Genomic DNA, 22,302 nt, shown 5'->3' with positions numbered 1-22,302 from the left:
TGCTATAAATGGATCCAGAAAATAACTGTCGCAGAAATGTAAGTCATGGCTTGAAGCAGTGATTGAGCACCTGGTGGGAAGGCAGGGCCAGCCCATGGGAGCTCAGGTGCATGCAGTGTACCTGAGTGATTGGAAGGGGTGGAGTCAGAATCCATCCCTTCCCAGACCTCATTCAAAGTTTGGCAGTGGAGACAAGGGGATCTCAGTGGAGATTCCTCTGTATGTGAGGCCTTCTAAGGGTAAGCAGATTCTTTTCATTTCTGTGTCAACAGCTGTTGCATCTGAACTTATCCTTACTTGTTGCAGTCTAAGAATTTGTTGTTACACTGTCATTGCTGTGTTTTCCTTTGTGTTACAATAACCTGGGCTCATGGTAGGGTGTAGACCACAAGAGAAGTCTGCAGTGCAGCTGGGCCAACGAGGGTATTGTTCTAAGCAGAGTATTGTGCATGGTCACTTTGATTCTGACCACAGGCAAATATTCCTGGAGTATATTGTAATAACAGAGAAAACAGATATCAACACCAGAAAGCTGCTAGATGTTATGTGAGTCTGTAATAGCTCATCTGAATGCAGAGGCTGTGATACTCCTGTCTTCCACTGTGAGCAGTGCCCCTTAAGTCTAAATCAGGGAGAGTGCAGCTGAAGAGGTATCAGACTGCCCTCTTTGATCCTCCTTTGATATCACTTGGAACCAATTAACTGCCTCCTTTGGAGCAGTTATGGTCTTATCTGAACCCTTGAGCCCAAGCTCAACAAACGGAGTTCTTTCTTCTATGGTTTTTGAATCCAGTATACTAAGATGGTAGGATAAGGTTTATACTACGCAATCCAAAGAAGTAAATAGATATGCCTATTTTTTAAAAAAGCAAAAGCTTGATGAAGAATATTTTGTAAAATAAAATCAGTATTTCCCCAAACTGTTCAGATGTTTAACTTTCAATGTTGTTCTTCTTTCTTTAAGCTTTGGTACAGTCAGTTCCCTGCATGTTAACCAATGGATTTTAGGGGGATTATAGGAAGTTTCAATATCAATAGACAACATCTGGCTTTCTGACAGTCATGTCTGCATGAAGTAGAATTTATTTGCAATTCAGAAGCATCATTATATTTGTTTCAATATTTCAAAAGTATTTGTCTGTTCATCCTCAGGAATTCTGCAGGGGGATGGACTGTTTTCACTGTGTTTTTCAAGTTGCTATGGTAACAAGGAGATACTGCACTTAATATTTATTGTGTGCCAAATCTGTGCTGTGGCTACTGGCCCAATTCTGGGGGGTATCTAATACTGCCTGAAAGTGTCTGAGTGCTGTCAACTCACAAGAAAACCAGAAGTAACTGAGAGGATATAGTCAACATTAGTGTTGCAAAAATGGTCGTATGCCTCTTGAGAACCATGGAAGGACACAAATTTGATGTACTTGTTTGGCTGCAGTACATGATAAGTGATGCAAGTGTCAGCCAGACCTGCTGAAGAAAAATCTGGTGTTGTCCTCGGCAGAAACAAGTCGGATGCTTTCAGTAGCTGTTTAAGTGAATGATACTTTAAAAACTACCATATTTTTAAGCAATTAGAGAAATGCTGATGTTCTGATAAAGGAATACACCTGAATGTTGTTTTTCGTTATCAAGTGAAGGAATGCCAGCATAGTATTTGAGGTTCTGCACTGGCTGCAGAAGGGTAGGGTGGAGCTTAGGTTTAAAGCAGAATCTGTGATGAATTTTATCTGGTACGTTTCACTCACAGTTTCACCTGAAGAAAGCATTAGATTGAGATTCAGAAGCTCTAACCTGTATATCCTTGGTGACTGTTCCAGACCAGGTGCATGACTGTAGGTGAGTTGCATCACGTTCCTCTGCATTTGTTTCCCACAGGTAGTTACATCCCACTGTTATGAAGTGCTGGGACACGTTGCAGTGAGAGCTAAGTGTGACTTGTTATCTTGAGAGAAAACACACAGCACATACTTCTTAGCATCACAGGTACTATAGTTCCAAAGCTTGGCAGCCTGCCATTGGAGGTAACTATAGCTTATTATGTACTGGGAATAAAAAGCTAATCAGAGTGACAGTGGTTTACTTCCAGTTTAACCTGGTTATGTGGGTATTTGAATAGGAAAGAATGACTTCACTAGAGTGAAGTGATACGCATTAGCTGAGATCACATTTGTGGAAGGCACATGTTGAATAAAGATCACCAATCTCAAGTTTAGTTTCCTTAGTGATACTATAAACAGAAATACCGAGCCAGAAAAGATTACACAAGAATGTTAAAACTGCTTTTCTCTGATCATGAGGTCCATCGCTTCAGCCTGCAGGTGTAGTATCAGCAAAATATTAAAAATGACCATGAGAAGAGAACAGCACAAGTGGTCTCACTATTACTGAATCTCTTGAACTTGTGACCTTTTACCTTAGACATATTCCTGGCTCTTTAGGATTTTGAGATAAACCATGTGTTTGTTGTGATTTCTGTTTTATGCTATCATGTAAGAGAAATGGGGGGGGAAGGGAGGGGAACAAACAATACTTCTGAAACCTCACATTCCAGAAGGACATAGATACGGGGGAACAAAGCACATGATACGCAAGAAATAAAGCATGTCTAGATGTGGTTGGTGCCATGCAAGTTCCAAGTGTTAGATGATTAGGCAATGGGATAACTAGCATGGTTCCACCAAGGGTAGGTACCGCCTGACCAACCTTGTTGCTTTTTATTATGTCATAACTGTGACAGTGAACAAGGGAAGAGCCCCTGATGTCATCTAATTGGACTTCAGTAAGGCCTTTGACATGGTTCCCGTGATATCATTCTCTCCAAATTGGAAATATGTGGATTTGGTGGGTGCACTGTTTGGAGGAGGAACTGGTTGTGAGGTCATTCCCAGAGTGTGGTTGTCAATGGCTCAATGTTTGGATGGGGATCAGTGACAAGTGGTGTCCTTCAGTGGTCAGTTCTGGGGCCAGTGTTCTTTAGTATCTTCATCAATGACATTGGCAGTGGGACCAGCAAGTTTGCTGATGATGCTAAGCTGTGTGGTGCAGCCTACACAACTGAGGGCTGGAATGCCATTCAGAGAGACCTGGACAGGCTTGAGAGTGGATCTGGTGAACATTATGAGGTTCAACAAATCCAAGTGTAAGGTCTTGCATGTGGGTTGTGCCAACCCCTATTATCAGTCCATGTTGGGGGATGTAATGATAGAGCGCAGCCCTCTTGAAAAGGTCTTGGGGTACTGGTGGATGATAAGCTGGACATGAGCCAGCAGTGTGTTTGGATCCTGGGCTGCATCAAAAAAAGCATGATCAGCAGAGTGAGGGAGGTAATCCTACCCCTGTACCCTGTTGAGACCTCACTTGGATGAATGATGCTTACTTGTGTGAATGACAAAGTTTCCCAACGTGGTCAAATAGTAGCTGTAGATAATGCAAAGACTGGTGAGTTTTCAGTCACCTTTGTCTGTTTCATGGTAATTACTCAGAGTACTGCAGAAAGCTATCAAACTTCTATACAGGGGAATATGCACTACACAGAGTACTGCCAGTTAGAGCTAGTTCTGAACAAACTGCTGTAGCTGTATTGCACAGCACTATATGGTATGGAGCCTGTAGCTCTGCTGCTTGAGCCTAGTTACACAGTGGGCTCATCTTCTGTGTCTTTCACCAGCAAGTGGAACAGAGCACTAGTATGTTATTTCAGATTCAGGGTCATCTACTGCGGGACAATGTAACCTCATGTGGACGTTCTCTCAATGTGCTAGATATGAATAAGTGTTGCTAAAGACAGTAGTGATCAGTAGAGATGAGCGTGCAGAGTAAAAGTAACTGAGCTTCAATGGGTGCACTGAGTGAAAGTAAACAGAATGGAGTGAAATGAACTGTGCAGAGCTAAGTGACGAAACTGCAAGATCTTTGGAGCTAAACTGCAAAGATCTTTGGACACAGCCCAAAGATGGGAAGTGTCCATGGTTAGTCTGGGATCTGGTCAGTTATGTTTAATTGGTGTGAGCCTGACTGTGACCCAGCTTATAACAGCGCAGAGAGGAGAGCAATGCCGTGCAGTACAGTTCATGCACCAAGTCAGTCTTCTACTGTTTAAATCACACCATTCTCATGTCCTTGAGATCTCTACAGTTCCTGATGGTTACTTCTGAGCAGATACCTTTATCATCTCTTTGTTGTGAGACTAATGAACCTATTACCAGAAATCCTGACAATGATTTGGAAAAATCAATGATGTAAAGAAGGACTGTTAGTACTTAGTATGCTTTGCAAGCACACTAGCTAGAAGGTCATTGCTAACAGAAGGAATTATTTTCCTCCTGTCGATAGTATGGCTGGAAGCTGTTAATGTCACACAGCCCTGTGCTGGTCTAAGAGAAATGAGTGGTGTGAAACCTGCCAAGTTTTACTCCAAGGACTGTTGTTCATATCAGAAACCCTGCAACCTCCATGAACTTAAAGGAAGAAATGGGAAAGGAAGTTTATTCTGTCATTTATATGTGGCTGTTATTTATTTATCTTGAAAGCAGTTTTCTATTTTTAAAGTGACTTGAATGCAGACTGGAACTGTTTGGGACAAGGAATCAGTGAAAAAGGAAAGGACAGTGAAGGAAGGCATCTCAAAAGGAGTCTAGGAGCAGAGGGAGAAGTGATCTCAATTGGGTACACTGCTTACACTAGGCAGCAGTGATTAGCTCTTTCTATGTGATCTAATAAAGGTTTGTGAGAGACCAAATAAGCAAAGAACAGAGCAGGCTGGGTGACAAGACTGACCCTGTGATGAAGAACTCGAGGAAGAAGAGTTGGGCCTAAGACCAGATAAAGGTAAGTCACTGAGAAGGCGTAGAAGAGCATCATTCCAGGAGTAAGCGTTTTTGAGATCTTCGTGGTGTAAGTCATTGATGATTAATAACTTTCTTAGTGCCAAAAGGTGGTTAACAAGTCAGGTCTTGCTGTCTTGTTCTCTGTAGTGCTATGATAAATAACACTGCTGTGGCCAAAGAGGGAAGTCAGATAACCAGGATGAGGAGGACAAAAATGTGCAGTTCCCAGGTAGCCTGCTCTGGAGATGGCTGCCTGTATACAGTAACCATCCTCTGAGAGGCTATTGCAGGTCTGACTGGGCTTGAGGAGGACAGTTCTGTAGATCCAAGCAAACAGCTTGAGCTGTAAGTGGAAACAACATCCTACGTTCTTGTTATACAATGCCTAGGAAAATCTTACCTGAATACAGTTGTGACAGTGCATTGTGTATCAAGAAGTTGTGTTGTTCAGAGTGCTGCTCTGCTTTGTTCACTGAGCCTTTGAACACGTACCAGACCATTTGGCAGGGAGCTAAGATACTGCAGGAATGCTGTAGGGCTGTCCTGCCTGACTCTGTGGTGAGCTCCTGTTAACCCAGAGAAGCAAGGGACAAGAGAGTCACCAAGGTCAGAGCTGGACTCAGCAGCTAGGTTCTCTGAGGCTGTAGAAATAGAGCAATTTCTCCAGAACCATCCAAATCGTCATCATATTTGGGTAGTCTGCTGGGCTTCCTGCAAACCTGTGAATTCTCTCTGAGCATCTTGAAAGCATTTTGGCCAGCACCACAGGTAGAAGTTCCCTTCTGTTACTAATATTCTTTTTGTTGCATTTTAATTTAATTTCCCCTATCATTCCTTCTTTTTTTCCGCTGCACATTTCCCCTCGAAAGCTGAGATTGTACGGACGGACGTATATTCTTCCTCCCCAAGTGCATGTAGCCTTTTCTCTGCTGTTTGAAGAAATTAATGTTTGGGCTGAAGTGCACCTGCAATTCCCATTAATGTAATGGAATGAAACTGACCCACTGGTAGAGAGAGAAGCTCTAATCTCCCTTTGTCTGACATCAGATCTCTGGGGAGGAAAAGAAAGAGACTCAGAAGATGGTAGGGAAATCTTCTTTCTAAGCATTGGCAGCACATGGGGTGTATTGGCTACTGGTTGAGCCTGCATATCCAAATGCAGTTCGTGTGCTTAATTAACTTTGCCATTAGGAGCTTTGCTCTGAGAAGACATACAGTACAGATTATGGGTGTCATCCACAGATGTGTGTCCCAGACAGATAAGCTAAAAACTTCTGAAAATCAAACTGTGTACAGAAAGAATATATATAGTGGGGAGAATTAGAGGATAAGAGGAGGAGAAGGCCCTTGTTTGGAGTTTTTCTTGTATTCAGTGGTAAGAGAGCAACTCCTGCTATGTGTTTTTTATATGCACTAATTATTCTTGTTTAGGGCATTTTGGGTCTTACCCTGTAGTTGCTGTTTAGGATTTCTACGTGGACAGAAGTATGTTACAGTAAAGAAGTCTAAAACAGAGAGGGAGCACAAAAGATGAACAGTGAGCGAACAAGAAGCTTGCTGCTTGCTTGTGCAGTGGGTGAGTGCAATTCCTGTCCTCTGTTCCAGTAAAACAAATTAAATTCTGACAAAAGTTGTACATGAAGAGCAGTTCAGAGGAAAAGTTCCAAAAAATCTAAGTACCATGTTCCAGACAAATTATTCTTAGGAAAATGAGTCAAGATATTTATTAAGAATAACGTTTGTAAGGAAATAACTTCTCTATTTTTTTTCCCCTCATTTATCTGTTCTTTTCTAGTATACTTATTACTTGCCAAATAATTTGGACAGCACATATGTAGCGTGCTTTTGCTTTTGTGCAAGCTGTTCCTCATTTGATGTTTGTGGTGCCTCCAGATGATAGGTTTTGTTCTTTCTGGAAGGAGTGACTGAAGTGTGGTAGCAAGGGTGCTGTCAGTAAGCCATAAGGAAGAACATCTTCAGTAGGCTGAAGAAAAAGTTTCAAGAGAGGATCACGGGTTTTGAGTGGTGTTTTGCTTACTGTGTCCAGTTGAATAGATCTGAAAATGCAGTGAGGACAAAGGGGATGAAGATGTAAATACTTTGTGCAGTGCTCATCTAGAATTTACTTTCCCGTAAGTCTTTACCTGTTTGCTCTCTAGCAGGATTGTGAAAAATCTATCTGGTTCTGAGCTACTAAAGATAAAACTGATAAAACAGGACAAGCTCTCTTGTATCTGAGCTGTGGATCTGTTTTGCTTCAGGTATTGCAGGAGCTGACTCATGAGGAAAAGATGAAAGGGTTAAGAAACATGGTTGGTAATAAATTACAAAGTGGCTACATGTAGTTTTCTGCAAGAGCTGCTGAATGGAGGTATTTTTAGGCTGTCCACATAAAGTATGTAGCGCCTTGTTCTGAGAGTGGCAAGAGCTGTGAGTTTGCTTTCAGTCCCTTGTGAAGTGACTCATGCTAATGAGATTATGTATTTTTCCCTTTAGTAGTTCCTTGCCTTCAGTCTCAATTTCTCCCAGACTTTTCTGTGACTACTGTCTATTAGCATCCTTAGTGTCCTCTTCCTGCTCTTGGTGTTCCTTTCGGGCCTCTGACAGTGCCTCATAATTATTACTTAAAAGGATCTTCTACTCTGCCTTTTCTCATTGTGAAGGCCTGTGTGATCCAAAATACTTTCCTTACTCCTCTTCCTTTATGCAGTTGGTAAACATGGTTGTCTCTTTGCAGGTGAAAAGGATCAGTGTCTTTTGCATCAAACTGAGTTTTCAGCTGTTTGTGATGGAGGCTTCTCCATGCTCTGTGCTTCTCTTTAGCTGAGGATTGACTTCAGGACACTCTCATACACCTTCATGGAGGGCAGCAACCTCAGGGACAGACTTCTGTGGCACTTACCACTTCTTGGCAGAATTCCTGTCATCCTTGCTGTGTCAGGCAACCAGAGGATCTTGCTTTGATGCATGAAGGATAGGTAGAAAGATATTGAACCAACAGTCCTTCTGATTGTTTTATATGGTGTGCATTCACGTAGTTTGAATTTCAGCATCTCAGCAGTTCGTCTGGAAACTGGAAGTAGGCAGAAAGAGCAGAGGAGACTGTGGCATTGAAAGGAAAAATGCAGAACAAAATCTTAGTCTGCAAGATGGCTGGATTCAAAGTGTGTTTTTTCTCTTTCTTTATAATAGGAAATGAATCCCAGATTCCAAACTCTGTATCCCTGGTATAAGTTTGCGGTAGCTGTTAAAGCTGAAGAAGTGTAAATAAGAGTGAAATTGGGTCTTCAAAGTTCAATAGGAATTATGGTTATTGAGTGCAGTTTGTAAAAAGGCAGGCTTCCTGATATATCAAACTACTACACCCTTTTGCATTAGTAGCCCTCTCAGTTTTAGGGAATGACACCCCAGCACCGTCCAGGTCTGCAGTTTGTAAGGCTGAGCATTTACAGGTCCCAGTGAGCCAGAGCACAGAATCTGCAAGAACAGGAAAAAAAAATTAAGAACCAAAAATAAATCTCATAGTCCAGCTGGCAAATATTCCCAGGCCTCAACTGCCTTTGGCACCCCTCCACCCCCCAAGGTCTCCAATGGTTCTGAGGCCCCCACCACAAGAAAATCAAGGGTTTTAAAATACAATAATTAAATAAAATCTTGATGTCATTTGGGTTTGGGAGTATTTGGAGGTTAGTGTTGTATGAGTGTATTTGCACATATGCACCCTGTTTTGTTCAAGTCTGAACTGTTCAATCACTGAAACCATTGGTGTTTGAGTTTTGGTTGCAGTAGAGATCTGATCCCTTTTCAGTGTTGTTGGCATCCTTTACAGTCAAATAAGTCTTGCATTTGTCTTGTGTTCCTTTTCAGATTTGTGCAATTTGCCCTCACCTTTGGGTTTTCTAAAAGGTGCCCAGAATGGGCTGTCCAGGCAAGTAGCAGATACATCCTTTTTTGTCTGGGAGGTGCAGGGCTGCCAAACAGAGTAGCATGTTGGCTCTCTATGCTGTTCTGATCTTTAAACTTATTCCAAGGAGGATGACTCCAAAGTGGTTCTTTCAAACAGTGTGTTCCTGGTGTTCCCTGACAGCAGTTTGCTAGCCCTCTTCTGCATTTCTTATTGGCATCTAGTTGAGTAGCTGTCCTGTTGGCTTTTTTGGAAAGGTATTTGAGAAGAGAGCAGGTATAACTAATTCTTTTGACTACATCATCTAATGTAGAAGCTGATTTTAATTCATTGTGTGTCTGTTTATAATCAGCTACTTAAAAATTGCAGTTAAGGCAGTTAGGTTTTCTTCATGTATTTTCTCCCAGTTTTCTGACGAACTGCTTCCTTATCACTAGATGAAGGCTAATGCCTTATTCATCCTCCCATAGTTCAAAATTAAGGAGAACTTTCACAGTCTTCTTAAAGGAATGAAGGAAAAGATAATGAAAGTTTCTACTACCAAAAGGAAAGCTTCAGTGGTGAGCTTCGGGTTATTTGCAGGTTTATTACAATGGATGCTGCTCTTCACCCTCGACAGGATATGCATGCAATAAACTCATTGTCTTCATGTTCCATGGCTGGGTGGTGGTGCTCACTGTTGTATATGCTGGAATAAAGCAGAGTTGAGTGTTTCTTTCAGCTAACCCTTGGCTGAACCATCAGTATTTCTGTGCTAACAGAGTGAAGGAGACTGGAGAAGAGGCAAGTCTTAGCAAATATGCAGTCCCTTTTTCTTTTCCCCATTGCAGCTGATGTAGAAATGACACTAGACCTTCAGTTCTTTTACTTGTATGGTCTTGCTCCTTTCTTTTCAATGATGATAGCAATGTTAGTCACGTGTTGACAGTTTAGAAAAGCCTAATGGATTATAATGTCTGACAAAGTCCCAAATGATGCTGGGATGTGAGGGACATAACTGTAGTCTGAGTTCTCCACTTATCAGGTCCCTGCTTCAGGGAGAGCCACACACTCTTTTCCAGTAAGGTAAATCTCACCCTCAACACACGGCATTGCTGGAGGTCTTTGGATCAGCCTCAGAGTGGATAAGGTGAAAATGCATACCAGGAACCCTGGTGTACAGTGTGCTTGTCAGTTAGCATCCTACCAAATGGTCAGGATTAATCCATTTATTTTTCTAACTGTACTTTGCCTATACACAGTAATATCCAGCTGGCTGAACCACAGAACAGAATAAAATACCTGCCCTATGTAAAAAATTAAAAGCCTGTAAAGTGCAGATGACAGCCTGAGGTCTCAAATCTTCACTTCGTTTCATGTATATGGAAGTTTTACCATTGGCTGCAATGGGACCAGAATCAGGATTTGACTCACTGGAAGGGAGCAGTAGTCAAATGACCACAAATACCTGAGTCAGAAGTTCTGGATTGATCCCTGCGTTTTCCAATCTTTGGCTGATTTCTTCACTGCTTTTTGCCTCAGTTTCCCTTATTTGTTGCAGTGTGCAGTAGATTATTACTCTCACTTGAGGGCTATTAAATAAAAAGTAACTAAATTATTTAGTACAGCTTACCTTACACCTGCTATTCTTGTTTTATAAAGGGCTTTTGAAACTCAACTACAGGTGCAGTTTTGCTAGCAAAAAACTGTATCAGCTTCTGCCTGTATCCTTGGCTTGCAGTGCTCATTCCCAGCAGTTGTGTTTGTAAAAGAACACGGAATCATTTATACTATAGGTGTTCAGGTACAAAGGAGCCATAGTCACTACTTTGATTAAGTATCCTGATTTTTTCAGAAAAGGAAAGAGGGCAAAGAATTTTCAATTTCCTCCATGGATCGCAGGTTGGTTTTGAGGTGCCCAGCTAAAGAAATTCCACAGATACAGCTCCCATAACTCGGGGTCACCACTTCAGGGACATTGCTGTGTTGTGGGGATACTACTGTGGTTAGTTCAGGCACTGCTATGACCATCTAAGGACTCAAACGCATGTGCATGGCTTACTAGATAAAGTGAGAGAAACTACTCACTGGATATAACTTTGTGTTATTTTGGGGTGATTCTGGCTCTTCTCTGAAATGCCCTCTTTGTGCTTACTGGATGGTTAATCTGACTGTGGTGCTGTGGTTAGAGTGCAATGCACAGTACAGCATAGTTTGTGTTAATAATAATCATTAATAAAAAGGCAGTAACTAACAATTGTTTTCCCTTGATCCAAGTATAGCATGTTTACTGTTAAGACAGATGGGTTGGTTCTGGGCTCCAGAGGCTTTGTGTCGCTTTTCAAAAGCTTTATTTTCTTTTTCTTTTTTTTTTTTTTCCTATCTTTATTATTTCAAGATCCTAAGGTTCACTGCCAGTCCTAAATTATCTTTTTTTTTTTTAATATTTATTTGGTTTCCCATTGAAACCATCCATTCATCTAGTTTCCATAAAACCCCTAATAACCATTTCAAAGTTTTTGTTCTTGGCTCTTTTCAAACCCATAAATACTGGTTTGAAAACCCAACCTGAATTCTGTGCAAATAATTCTCTCTACCACCCCTTCTCCTCTGGTTGTAAGCGGGGCCTTCAGTGTTTTCCTTCCCAGCACTTGTTAGTTACCAGTGGTCCACGTGTCACTCATTTCTGGGGAGAAAAAGGTAACTATGGTATATAAGCAACTGATATATGGTATCTAAGAGACATAATGGATGTAGCAACAATGCAAAGTTGCAGTAGGTAAACCAGTTAAAGCACGGTAGAACTCCAAATCTCTTTTTTCTTTGCCTGTGTGAAGAAATTGTATGCTTATCAGCAGCTCTCAGCTTTTGTGTGGCAGACACAAACCAAGCCCAGTCCTCAACAGGGAGTGCTGCTGGGGCATGAGGAATGTTTGAAGAGTCAGAAACTTCCTCATGAGGACTTAAAACTTGTGTTTGGATGAGTGGGGAAATCATAGCCATGTTTGGGGGCAGTGCCCAGCTTTGTAGCTTGTCAAAGTGGGAAGGATGAAGCAGTAGAGACATCCCTTTTGCAGAATATCAGAACCCTGGGGAGATACAGTTCTTTAAAGAACTGCCTTTTGGACAAGGCAGTGTCTTTTTCCTAACACTTGCCTCTAATACCTGGGATGATATCTGCTTATAATGGAAAATTTTTCTTCCTGTCAAAAGCCTTCTGTCAAGATCATCCTTGTTACACTCAGATCAAAGTGGCATGGGGATCAGATGCAGAGAATTCCTGTGGTCTTGGTGCCAGCCTGTGAGATGGTAATTGGGTTTAGTCTCCTGTCTTTTCTTTGTTTTGTTGGCTCTTTCTTCTTTCTATCAGGTAGATGCTAGGATGCTGTGTCCTGACTGTGATGGAATTGCCATATCCCATCTTCTGAGCTTGTAGATGCCAGGTTACTGCAGCTAACCAGAGGCACTCCTTCACTTAAAAGTGCCAGAAGTGAGTCCAGGGCCAAATTCCATCTCATGACCTTTGCAGGTACTCAGTCTTGTAGATCTGTGAGTATAACTGTCATTTCAAAAGTTAGCTGGTGTCACAAATGGGATGGCAGACCTAGAGCTATTTGAACTCAGAGGGAAAAAATGTCTTCAAAAGCTTTGAATCTTCACCAGAGATAGAAACAAATCTTCCAATATGCTTTTTCTATATAGAGATGCTGAGTGGGGCCTCTGTCCAACATCTGAAAAACCAGGGTCTAAAATTAGGCCCCTAAAATACCAAGAGCAGCGAGCAATTCCAACTGATACCAAGTTAGGAAAAAGAGCCTGAAATAAACAGATTCCTCAGTGACCAAGTTCCTGTTTTTGAGACAAGTGTTCATTCTCACAAATCAAAACATCAAGAAACCAGAAAAAAAAAAAAGAATGAAAATATCAAATCCCAGCAGCCCTATGATATTATCAGCCAAAGTATGTCTTAATAGAATGTTTTCCAAAATTCCTCAGGGAGTACCAGCGAGCCGTGAAGAGGATATTGCTCTTTTTTGAAGTATTAGATTGTTTTTTTTGGAATGCATTGCATTTATTCCTGTGTCCTATTTGTTATTCTGTTAAGTCATGAATTTGATGTATAGCTCTTTTGTCCCTCTTGAAGTTGCTTCCTTTTCCACGTTTATGCTGTAAGATATATATATATTTTTAAAGCATTGTTCTTCTCATCTTTCTGGCCTTGTGATGGGCAGCATGATTGTCTCATTTGGCAGGTAAAGTAGTAAAGCAATTAGTAACAGTAAATACACTGTCAAGAGGATAAGATTGATGTCCAGGGACTATCTTGCTTTGTAAAGAGTGTGTACACATTGTCTAGAGCAATCCTGTTCCCTGAATGAAATTGTTGGGGCTACTGAAATATGGATGTCAAAAATATCCATAGGAGTGACAGCAATTCTAAGAGCACCTCAGAATTCTTTAGAAATAGTACTTGGATCTGGTTTTCAGCCCTCTTCTGAGTTTGGTGATGTTTCTTTCTGCATGTGATAAACCCACATTTTTATTATTTTTTACCTCTCTATGAGGAGCATATACACATTAGGAACATTTGGAACATATTAGAAACATTAAGGATGAATGACTAGACAAGAAGGCCCTGGAAGCCTTAGGAGATAATTAGCTCTTTATTATTGTATTCACAACTGTTACCCTGGCTTGAGCATCTAAGTAAGCATTTACTGTTTGACTGGGGTTGCTGTATTGTCCCAGTAGTCTGCTTTTCAGTCAAGATCTTGTTGCACAGTTTTACAACCTGAAGACAGTCTTTGTCACAGGAGTTCACATATCTGTTTGGCTTCATGCAAAAGGAGGGAGAGAGGACTTGTATTGCACTGAACTGCAGAGTTCCCCCGAATGAGTGCATGTAACTGCTCAGACTGCTTTGGGTGTCAAACAGTTTTTTTTTTTGTATGTACCTGCAGAGAATGTAGGAAAATGAGTGTGATTTTTGGCTTAGTTTTCGTACTTTTAATACAGGTTGAATAAATAATATCATCAAATTTATACCTTGAAATCCATGGGTGAGGGAGAATGTAGAGGGCACCCTGAAACATGTGGTGAAGAAAAATATCTCTCCATGGTTGCTGGAAATACAAAGTCACCTCAGACCTGCACAGCCTCATTTCTAGCAATTTTTGCCCATTCTTTTTTCTCATTCTCACCATCTGAGCTCCTTTTAGGCCCCATGCCACCAAATTGCCCTGGTAGCTGTAGACATGGCAGATGAGATAGATCATTAAAAACAAGAAAATAAGCTGCCAGAGCAGGACAACTGCTATATGTGGCCAATAGATTGTCTGACTATCCTATATGCAGCATGAGCTTCCTTTTTTGACAAGGAATCTGAACAAGGGCTGAACTCCACTACAGTCCGTGATGTTGTCTATCCTCTTCCTGTAATTAGGAAATTCATTAGTCCCTGCAAATGGAGAATGGTTAAAAAGCTGAATCTTCCACAAGCCCTACTGGCAACTTGCTTTGCAGTTTGAGAGAATTATGCTGAGAATCAAGAGACTGGCACTGTTGCTAAGCCCTAGACTGACCCTGACACAGAAAAGGACTTTCCATGACACTACTCCCAGTAGAGTCTTTTCCATTTTAAGTTCAGTTGCAGTCATGGTGGCAGTAGTTTTGTCCATTGTCAGTTTATGGTGGAACTTAAGTGTAGTTTTAAAAATATATATTGGGTTTAAGTGGAGCTCAAAATGTCAGCAGATTACTCTGTGGTCTGACAACAGCAGTGTTCTAATAAAATCACAGCCCTTTGACTGCTGGAAGGCGACATAGAGAATGATAATTCTCTGATATTGTAAGTTATATTTTCTCTTTATGGCTCTGGCAGATTTCTAGAATGTTCAATGATATCCAGACAAAAATGATCTTAAAGAAGCCTTAACTCTGCCTAGAAAATTATCCTGATGTTACCTATATTTGGAGCTTCTTCATGCTAGTTTTAATAGAATGACTCCATGTTGAAGGGACTTATGTATGTGCGGTTGGGAGGGTGTTACGTTCCTCTCCTCCGCTCTCATTCAAGAGACATGCTACTGTTATTTCTGCTGGGATGTCCAAAAGGATGTACACATCTCAGCTACCATGTGAGGTGCTGTACTCCTATCTTTGTGCTGGAAAACTTAGTGGTGCTTCCATCACTTTCACAGTGCATACCTCCTTTCCTGCAGAGAGGTGCCTGGCAACAATGCAGAAACAATGGAACAAGGCCACCTTCACTGCCCTGCTCCAAACATCCCTGTGATTCCAAAGTCCTACTCATAGCTGCCTAAACTTCAAAGGAAAGTAATGAAGGTGACAAGAAATGGGTCCCTTCAGCCTGGGAAGGGGACTGAAGTGGTGATTTAATAGACGCTACCAAAATCATAGGGTGTGGCACTGTATAACTACTGCCTCTGCCTAGCTTTGAGACTCATAAGTCCCCTTTCTCCATTTTCTAGCAGCTCTGCAGGTTCTGTTGTATCTCTTTTCTTCTCAGTTGGCAGCAGTTCTTTCTCCAAATAAGCAGACATCTATCTGATGATGTTGGGCAAGTCCTAGGGCAGTTTACATCTTCCCCCTTGACTGTATTAACTCCCTTTGTAAAAGTTATGGGCTGCTTCCTGCTCTCTTTTCTCCATCTGCTTCAAGAAAGGGTGAGAATTTTCCACAGTACAGAATAATTGTCGTGTAATAATTAGCTCTGATGTGAGATAGTTGCAGGAAATGTATTTCCTAGAATTTTATTGAGTTCTTATCAAAAGAAGTGCTGAATCCTCTATCTGTGTATTCATACTGGATGTCCCTGCCTTAGTTTAATACAATGTATGGTGGCTTAACAAAATGTAAATGCTACCTGTGGCTACCTGTAGCTTGAGATTTGGTGACTTGATACACTAGAAGTCTATTAATTCTTCAGCAGTTTCTTTTCACCTTACGTAATGTGCAAGCAGATTCCTACTGTCATCCAAGCAGATACTTTTCGTGAGGTTTCCATAGATATAATTTGTTGGGTTTTGTTTAGTTATTTCTTTGAGTGGTGTATGAAAATGAAATACAGTGAGAGCTGGGTTGAATTCTTTAATTTAATTCTTAAAGCTGTTTTATGTAAAACAAATAAGTCTGGGCAAAGGAAAAGGGTATTTGAAATAATTATAGAAAGCCTTGCATTTTCAGAATTTGGACTTATAGTCATTTTCCATCAAAACTTCACTTTGAGAAAGTTATAACAATTGTTAGACTACTGAAAATCTGTCAGCTTTTTCAATCATGGGGATAATTTTCTTGCATATCGTAGCAAATTCCAACTTTAACTTTCAATTTACTTTTCCCTTTAACTGCTTTTAGCATGCATTCATTCTTGGACTCATTCTCTCTTTATATTAGCCCCAGCATCATTACTTCTCAGAACATTCTTCTTTTCTCTGTACAGTGTCATAAAAGGACCAATAGGAACCATTACAGTTTATTCCAAAACCACACCGTTTCTTCGTATAGCATCAGTTAAAACTGTTTGGATTTGTACCAGCGAAGATGTGTAGCAACCCACTTTCAAGTAATTTATTTATATTTGTCAAAGGCTTTAAAAGTATGTATTTTTTTCTGCCACTGGCTTTTTTTGAAGGTAACAAACCCAGTGTTGATGAGTCAGGCTTTAGTAGAGCTATGCTGATTCATACTGGCTGAAGATCTGAGCAAATTCAAAGTCATGTGGCATTTGGAGTTGGAGCAGGAACCTTAAATCAGAGGTCTTTTGCATCTCTAACATGTGGGTATGGCAGAAGGGCTATCCATTGGAAGGCACATGTGGTATCGTAAAAAGATAAGTGCTGCTCAGTTTTTCTGTTTTGTGGGTGCCATAGTTAGCAGAACTGCTGCCTAACTTGAATGCAATGCTATTTCTTCTGAATCCCAGTGACGCATGCAGACTGGCTGCTTCTACCCTAAAGAAAGGGAACGCAGTGTTTCCTTCCTTTCCTTAGGGGCCTTGTCTCCTTCATCATCAGTAAGAACATACTGTCCCTTTGCCAGGCAGAAAAGGCAAATCACCACATCACCTTTTCATCCTGGAGTCAGTCCTGGAACTTCTGGAGCTCAGGCTCTGGTAAACCAGGAAGCATAACTCATGCCTTTGCTGCTTATGAACGAGGTGGCAGCCAGAATGCCAGTTTCAGACATTTCCCTGGCTTTCTGTTTGCTTTCTGCTACATGGGCGACGTCTCTAATGTAACACTCACATCCTGTATGTATTATTGTCTGTCTGTAGGTGTTCAGACATGCAATTGTGTTCCAGAATTCAACACGTCACCACATACTGTCTGCCCAGTGCCCTGAGCCTGGGGCTGCAGGGACGTAACAGTTTAGCTTAGTCTGCAATGGAAGAAGGTTAAGCTGAATCAAGTCATCCTGTTATAAATTAAGGGTACACAAACAAGAAATAACTGTACATTAGCTAACTGTAGTAAGCTGTGGTAACTTTGCTGTACTGTGTAAGGCTTACTTCACTTTGACTGTGAGGCTGTGGGACAGGAGAGGTTCTTTCCACCTGGCAGGGCTGTGACCTGTCTTTGGGACCATGAGTGACAGTCCAGTCTTGTGTTTTGCTTAAAACTGCAGCAAATGCATTTTTGGAAACCTCTTCTCCTTTGATAGCACAGCAAAAAATGGAAGGTGTGTAATGTTCTACTTGGGCCTTGTTTCACAGAAGCATGGGTGCAGCTGGAAGACTGCTTTGAGCCTAGAGGATATGCAGGAGAGCTTGGTACTGACCTCTGGAGGTGATCAGAATCCCCTGATATGCTGTTAATGAAGGCTGGTTGTTACAGGAGTGTTGGCAGGATGATGTACTTGCTGGTGCGTCACTTCAGGTGTTAAATCTTTCCCAAGGTACATGTGGATATATATAAGCATAGACTGACAGACAGGTATGATACAACAAACCATTTTTATTCCCCTGCCACACAGGTGGAACTGATGCTCTTTTACAGCTGTCATGCAGGCAAGATTTATTTCTCACCTTCAGCTTTCTGCACAACAGAGGAGTTAAACTTCTGCTGCCCCTTGAAGCTCTGATCCTTTAGCAAGGGCAGAGAGACATATTCTGCCCTGCAGATAGTATTCCTATGAAGTTCAGCAAAGCTAGTGTGAAGAATAGGACTACAGCAAACCTGGAATAAAATACTGACCCCCACATGATGGGAATGAGCCAGGGTTTGCCAACTATATTCACAGCAAAGAGGGACCAAAGTCACAGCAATTAATTTCTTGCTTGAGGGTCAAATAGCTGACTTCCTCCTCTCACACTTCTGCAGAGCCAACCCCTTTTCCAAAAGTCAGCATGCTCACGTTACACTGTATTCAAAAATCCTTGCTGTTCTCAGAATATTTCCTTAGCTCATTTGTTCACTGAGGGGCACAAGGGAAAGCAATTAATGCAGCAAAGGTGGAAAATGGAGGTAACGGTGCAATCTAATCACCACCCCACTGTGGGGAAAGCCACATCTCTTCTAACCACAGAGGAGGCGTTTAGTGCTCCGGCTCAAGGGAAATATTTCCTTATCTCTCAGCAGCAGTTAGACAGGATGTGCCAAAACCAGCCAGATCTTGCAGCGTGAGGAAAACAAGAGCTGCATGGAACTGTCATCAGCAACGGGAGTCCTAGAATTTAGATTTGGCTTTTCTGGCCATCCTTAATACAGGCAACAGGACACATTTCAAGGCTGTGGAGATTAAAGTTCCACAAGCTTCAGTGCAGAGCTAGTGGCAGTCATGGCTTTTAACTCTTTGAAGACTGTAAATGACTTGCATCCTCTCAAAGTCTTTGTATCTAGCTGACAGAACGGAGATAAACTGGGCAGCCTGACCTCACTTATGTTACCTAAACATCGGTGAAACTTGCTGTATAGATTCTCGTGATGTTATTCCCTGTGTGCATTGAGGTCAGGACACTGAATGTTGGATTTATGTCACGATCAGGCACGAAAATCATTTTCCCCCCCAAGTCCTTGTGTTAATAAAACATTACCAGCTGATGAGGAGTTTCTTAAAAGACAGCTGCTGTAGTCTGCGAGTTTTTAGAAAAAGTGAGCTTCTTGAATGTTACAATTGAACAATTCTAACTCAGTTCCTGTCATGGAGATGTTATGTAAGGTTGGAATTACATTGTTTTTATTAATGTAACAAGAAAAGTGGACGCAGTGAGAACCCAGGTACAGGCTTCTGTTGCTTCATTGCTTTCACTGAAGTGTTGATTTTGCTTCTGAAATGTAAGCCTGAAGTCTTGCTTCTGCTGTTATAGGCAGTTGCATCATATCATACTGTTTATGAGCTGGTCAGGTGGAGCTTTGCTCTGAGTGGTGTCCTGCACGTTAAGCCATGGTTCTGCTGGCCAGCTGCAGCTAGCTTCTTTACTTCCTCCTTGGGTCAAGTCCAAGATATGGTATTTTATTAAAGAATAAAATGTAACTTCGGTCTGATTTATGACTGAAGACGTGATGTAGAGATTGCTGAAAGGAAGCCATCCAAAAGAAGCTTCAGGAAATTCAGGATTAAAACATTGCTTCTCTGCAGACTGATCTGTAGATTTATATACGCTGACACCAAAGTGTGCTTGCATGCAATGACTTTCCAGTATGGATGCTATATGCTGTTGGTGCCCAATATGCAATTTCCTCAGAGCTATTTTAATTTTTAAGTCCCTATGAAACTATTAGCAAGATTTCAGTAATTACCAAGGAATTGTAGAAGTACCAATTAAAATGTCAGATGTTTGCTGTATCAAATGTCAAATCGCATACTTCCATTTAATGAAATCAGTTTCCAGTATAGTTCATAACATCATCAATGACCTAAATAGTACACCTGACAGCTTGCCTGCCATCTTGAGCTGTAAATCTGCGTAACTAATGGTATATCGAAGGAGAAAAGGTCAATAAATGCAGAAATGTGTGGAGAATCTCGTATTTCCCTGGCACTCGTTATTCCTCTTTTTTCACTCTTTTATAATCTGTCACATTAAAGTAGTCACGCTTGGCAAAACCCTGAGCAGGACAGGTTTTCAATAAAGCTGCAGCCCTTCTCACCACACAGCATCGGATGAACAAAGGCAGTGACTGCAGATCTAGGAATACAAAAAGGGAAACATCTGTTCTAGAAATGCAATTTAGGAAAGAGCCATAAATATATGTAAATATATTAAAATCAAAAAAGAGATGCAAGAGACCACGCAAGTCAGTCAACGCTCACAATTGAAAAGGTTTTTGATTAATTTGGTTTTGTTTTGAGCACAACTGCTACTGCTGAGAACAAAAATGCATTGGGATTCTGAGCAGTAGACCTGGTAGCCTTCCCATCTGCTGGTACATTTTTTCCCTGTACTGTTCTTAACACTTTGCTGAGTCCAGAAAGAAATGACTCAGTCAAAAGGGCTTCCTCCATCTCCCTTGGGTGATTATTCCACAGCCTATTAGGTCTCCCCATTTAGAAATTGTTTTCCCCATGCTTTCAAAGTATCATTCTGCAAGTGTTATCCTAAACAATCCTGTTCCATCATTAGTGTTTCCATTTCTTCTGGGCTTGTCTATAGTTATCATATACCCTCCAGCATTTCTCTCTGTTGAGCTTCAAATGTTTAATGTGCTTAACCTTTCCTTGTGTGCCAAGCATAGGACTGGCACCAGCATATTTGTAAACCATTAAGAAGGGTAGTGCCTGTTAAATGTAATTACTTTCTTCTGATGCTTTTATGGTAAAGGTTGTGCTAGAGAACAAGGGCAGCTTCTATTCTGAATTATGTGGAAAAGATGCAACTGCTAAACAAGAATGACTTCTAAACAGACTGTATATAGTAATACATTAGTTTAGTATCCACCCTTGATTTAAGTCCATAAGGGAAGCAGTTAAATTTAATAGACGTCGGCCTCTCAAAGATGTAGCTTATATGTGCACACAAGAAATTCCATCCAAACTGATGAATATTATCAGGTTTACTAGTATTCTGTATTTTAACTGCAAAGAATATCTCTAAAACCACCAGAGTCTTTTAGACTGTGGGAAACATTGCAAACGTTACCACACTATGTCTGGATGCATAATATGTATGTGTTTTTGTATCTCAGCATATTTGGGTTTCTTTGAACTTTAAGATTAGCTGTGAATTTCTTGAGTATACAAAGCTCACTTTAGGGATAATTATATTGTTGCTGTATTGCATGTTACCCTACATTGCTGAGATGTACCAAGTATATTTTTTGAATTAAAGGTAGGGTTTGATAAATATCTCTTTTATTGAAGTTGAAAACATTTAACATTTACCTTTGTCTGGTTGCTCAGAAATTTACTAAGTTCGAAGGCATTGGGCTGAAATCTTCTGTGCCAAATTTTCCACATGTCAGACATAATATGGCAAATGTAAATGTTACAACCATTTCAGTTAATATGTTTAAGCTATTTCTGAAAACAAGAAAACAGAAAAACGCAATATAAAAATTCAGGAGCAGTCATACCAGGTCAGACCAGCCGTCTGTCTAGCTCAGGGTAGTCATTCTGACAGTGGCCAGTATGCAAGCATTTTTGACACTTCCTTCATATATTCTCGCAGCCTCCAACAGTTTGTGGCTGAGGGATTTTAGAACCAGACACAATATTTTGCACTTAATAGTCTTTGAGGGATTTTCCTTTGGTGACTTTGTTTTTGAATCTGGGTAAGCTTTTGGCTTAGAGTATGGTGAGGAGTTCCACTGTTTAAATACCCAGTGGTTGAAGAGAGCTCCTTTCTGTTTTCTGAGCCTATTTCCTGTCATTTTCAATTGGAGGTCCTGAGCTGTTACATTGGAAGCAATCATTTAGAAGATGAGTGTCTGCCAAACCCCATCTCAGTCCTCATTTCAGAGTTGTAACAGTCAGCTCAGAAACCTTTACCATGTAGACAAATAGAAATATTTAAGATTGTTTGTTCCTCCATGGACCGTTTCACATTTACTGATACTTAATGTCATCTGCCCCTTTTTTGGCCAGGCACTCCATTCTGTCATCTTCATCCAAAATTTGTCATAATCATCACTAACACATAGAATGCATATTATCAGTGGCAAACTGTCTTCTCACTATTGTCTTGCTCTTCTAGGTCATTGCATAAAGCATATTTTTTCTCATGTTAGGAATTTTAAGTTTCCTTTGAGCAGCTCAAACATATTCACGTGCTAGACAAGAGACTTCAAATGGGAGACAGTGTTGTCACAAACATGCATATTGCTACCCCTTGAGCATCTCAAGGTCTCATGGGTCATGTTAAAGGGAATGAAGCAGATGCTCAGCAGTACTGAAAGAAACTACGGATGTTCAGTTTCACTGAAACATTACTCCATTTTACTGATGTGACTTTAAAGGGCTGACTTTAGATACCAAGGATCAGCAGTTTTTGGCTAAAGAATGAAATAGCAGACCCAACAGTGACTGGAACGTAGAGTGAGACGTGCTTAGAAATCAGTAGACTGTTGTGTGAGGTGTAAAAATAATGCTCCTGGATTAAGAATAAATGAGAACTAGTCTAGGAAATAAACTGAG

The 22,302-nt window shown here is 40.9% G+C and overlaps 1 protein-coding gene across 7 annotated transcripts in view; it reads left to right on the top strand.

The window, feature by feature from the left end:
• The window catches only part of OSTN (osteocrin), an 84,007-nt gene that overhangs the window by 32,244 nt on the left and 29,461 nt on the right, over nt 1-22,302 (top strand). Inside the window, exon 2 of one of the 7 annotated variants that reach the window (XM_031603409.2) lies at nt 1,748-1,836. The exons of 4 other annotated variants lie outside the window; for them this stretch is intronic. The gene's annotated coding sequence lies outside the window, so the exon portion shown is untranslated. Of the gene's footprint in view, nt 1-175; nt 240-1,747; nt 1,837-5,418; nt 5,595-22,302 lie in introns of those variants that run through there. 2 more of the 7 variants (XM_031603412.2, XM_090147390.1) reach the window with 2 other exon arrangements.

This window comes from Phasianus colchicus, chromosome 10 (genome assembly GCF_987193195.1).
Source record: "Phasianus colchicus chromosome 10, bPhaCol1.hap1.1, whole genome shotgun sequence".
Taxonomy (NCBI): domain Eukaryota; kingdom Metazoa; phylum Chordata; class Aves; order Galliformes; family Phasianidae; genus Phasianus; species Phasianus colchicus.
The sequence above is the reverse complement of the archived record's forward strand: the minus strand, read 5'-3'. Positions and strand labels throughout refer to the sequence as shown.